Source organism: Miniopterus schreibersii (assembly GCF_964146895.1).
Source record: "Miniopterus schreibersii genome assembly, chromosome: 1".
NCBI classification, from domain to species: Eukaryota; Metazoa; Chordata; class Mammalia; order Chiroptera; family Miniopteridae; genus Miniopterus; species Miniopterus schreibersii.
In genome coordinates this window covers 73,773,343-73,776,440 of record NC_138101.1, presented here as the reverse complement: position 1 = coordinate 73,776,440, position 3,098 = coordinate 73,773,343, and the positions used below count along the sequence as shown (strand labels likewise).

Sequence of the window (3,098 nt, the reverse complement as noted above, 5' to 3'; positions counted from 1 at the left end):
CCCTTCAACCTCTGGTTATTTGCTGAGACCTCTGGTAGAATGCAAATAACTGGCTCTTTCCCCCCCACATGCCGGGCATGCAGTTAGCACTTTCTACCCCTCACCTACTTCTAACCACTCAGCCAGCACAGCACCAGAGAGTGAACATAGGAGAAATGCCACAGTGATCAGGGCATCTTCCCAACTATAACCATTGCCTCAGATCTCAAGGAGGCTGCATGGATTTTTAACCATTTTCTGCTGCCAACTAACCCATTTAATTTGAAGTAAAAATTCAAGATTTACCTTATCCAGACTTGTCCATTTTTGCCGTGCCCACCGACACAAGATTTCACTGCATTTTTAAAAGACACAAATATGGAGATTCCGACATCATTTACACCCTGGACTTAACAAAGATCATTTCAGAAAAAAAGAAACATCACAGGAGCACAAGCAGTCTTCTTTATTCCCCCTGCGGCCTCCCTCTCCCTTTCATTCAAAGTTCCCTCCAAGAAGGTGAGTCCAGACATGTTACAACTGACCCTGGTTTTACTCCCACCTCCAAAAAGTGAATCATAGCTGTTTGGAGAAGACAGGGAGGACAGGCAGGCGCCCTGTGGGAGGGAAGTGCTGTTTCTCAGGAAGTTGGTCTCCGTTGTCAGAGTCTCTGTTGCCACCCTCACTCCAGGGCAAGATTCCTTTCACCTGCCGGAATCTAGCATCAGATGAAGTCTGAGGGTGACAGCCGCCCTGGTCCCAGTGCCAAGTGCCCTGTAGGAGGACTCTGTGAAGTCACATTGCACCCTTCCCAGGGATGGCCCAGTCAGTGTAACCGTCACTCATCCTTCTGCTCATTGTCTTTGTAGAGAGATGTCACTTTTCCTTCCACTCCTGAGGGACAGAAGCACTCAGGGTTTGCTTGGCTTGCGAGCAGCCTGTGTCATTCTGGGTGAGAAGAGGGTGGGAGGTGGCTGGCAGGAAATAGGAGACAAAGCGAGATGCACAAAGCGGGCCTGACTTCACCTTGCCGGAGAAGCAGCAGTGCCGGAGGACGCTGGCGAGAGGAAGCAATGCGAGGCCTGAGGCTCATGCGGCAGCTAGATCCCCAGCAGAGCAGAGCAGAGCAGAGCAGAGGAGGGCGAGCCCAGTGGGGCTGCAGCACCTGCCAGCCCCTCACTTGGAGACCAGCATGCGGACGAACTCCTCGTAGTTGACTTGCCCGTCCCCATCCACATCTGCGGCCTGGATCATCTCGTCCACCTCCTGGTCACTCAGCTTCTCCCCCAGCCGGGTCATCACGTGCCGCAGCTCGGCCGCGCTGACCAGGCCGTTGCCGTCCTTGTCGAACACGCGGAAGGCCTCCCGGATCTCCTCCTCGCTGTCCCTGTCCTTCATCCTCCGGGCCATCATGCCCAGGAACTCGGGGAAGTCCACAGTGCCGTTGCCATCGCGGTCAATCTCGCTCACCATGCCCTCGAGCTCCGCCTGCGTGGGGTTCTGGCCCAGGGCCCGCATGACGGTGCCCAGCTCCTGGGTGGTGATGGTGCCGTCCCCGTCCTTGTCGAACAGGGAGAAGGCCTCCCTAAACTCTGCCACCTGCTCCTCTGTCAGCTGGTCGGCCATGGGAGGTGTGGGGTGCCGGAGGTGTGGGTGCAGGTGCGAGCTCCCCGGCTCCTCTCTGGATTCTGAAGGACAGCAGCTGGCAGGCTGGCGTCCCACCCTGGCTTGACTCACCGGAGCTTAAGAAGGAGCAGGGCTCTCCCTCACCATTCAGACTCCCCCGCCTTGCGTTGCCTGAAGGCCGGGTCCTGTTGGAACAGGAGCCCAGGACTGGGAATGAGACTGGTTGGCTAATTGAGCTGGTGCCAGCGCCTCTGTGTGAAAGGCAGTGGCTCTCCGCCCCACCATCACTCAGCTGTCAGGAACTACCCGAGGACACCTTCAGTGAGGCGTGCTGGACAACCTCTAAAAAGATTAATTTGGGTTTTTCCTTTTTGAATTTTCCTTTTGCCCTCCCTCCTCTCCAATCTTCACACCCTTCACTCAATAAAATGTGCCCTTTCTCCCTGTCAGCTGAGGTTTTTGGCAGGATAAAAAGCAGAAGTTGTCTTTGCCTGAAAGGAACTTTCTTTCCTTGTTTTTGGTTTCCAAAGCCTAAAAGAAAGCCTTAGGGTTCCCAAGAGGGTATTCAGAAAAGGGAAAACATTTTTTCTTCAGGTAGAAAGCAGACTGTCCTTTTAACTTCAGAAAAACATGAATGGAGGACTTCCTCCAACTCATTCATTTACTCACTCATTTGTAGGTATTTATTGAGGGCCTACTATGTACATATACTGCCCTAGAATCTGGGAACAGAACTACCTGCAAACAAGATAGGCAGCTCCCAGTCCTCAGAAGTTTATATTCCATCTACGAGACAGCTAGTTAGCAAGTAAACTGATAAGCAAGGTACTTGGCTATTTTTGATAAATGCTATGAAGGAAATAAAAGGGGTCATGATGGAGAGAACACAGGGAGGTTTCTCCTATAGCTGTAACAGTGAAGGAAGGTTTCTCTGCAGAGGTGGCACTTGAGGGTGACCTAAAAGGGGAGAAGGGGATTTCCAGGCAGGAAAGCTAAGCAGGCTCAAGGCCAGGGACAAGAGAGGGCTTGGCAAGGCCAAAGGACATAACGGTGGCCAATGTGGCTGCAGCCTAATGGGTGAAGGGGAGAGGAGATGAAGAAAGACAGACAAGTGAGGTATTGTGAGACACAGTGAGGAGCTGATAAAATAAAACTCACATTTTATTTTCTGATGTGTTAAGCAAAGGCATGTTTGAAAGTCTTGGTCCTGGTTTGGGAGAAGACAGCTCTGAAGTAAGGGGTATTTTTAAAAGGAGATATTCTTAAGAAGGGACCTAAGAAGGGACCTTCACTGAACACACAAGCTCCTCCCCAGGCTCCTGGGGAAATGAACACCAGCTGAGTGAGAAGAAGATGCTTTGCCTGTGGGAAGCCATGGAAATCTGAGTGGGAGAGGCCCAGAAGAGCCAGCATGATATTGAGAGAGAAGAACAAAGTGGGAAGACTGATGCCACTGGGCTTCAACACTTACTCTAAAGCTGCAGTAGTCAACA

The 3,098-nt window shown here is 51.8% G+C and overlaps 1 pseudogene across 1 annotated transcript; it reads right to left on the bottom strand.

Moving 5' to 3' along the window:
- Nucleotides 1–428: 428 nt before the first annotated feature.
- LOC308561097 (calmodulin pseudogene) lies at nt 429–2,034 on the bottom strand (annotated as a pseudogene). The gene has a single exon. The product of its transcript is annotated as a calmodulin pseudogene (transcript).
- Between the last annotated feature and the right edge of the window lie 1,064 nt (nt 2,035–3,098).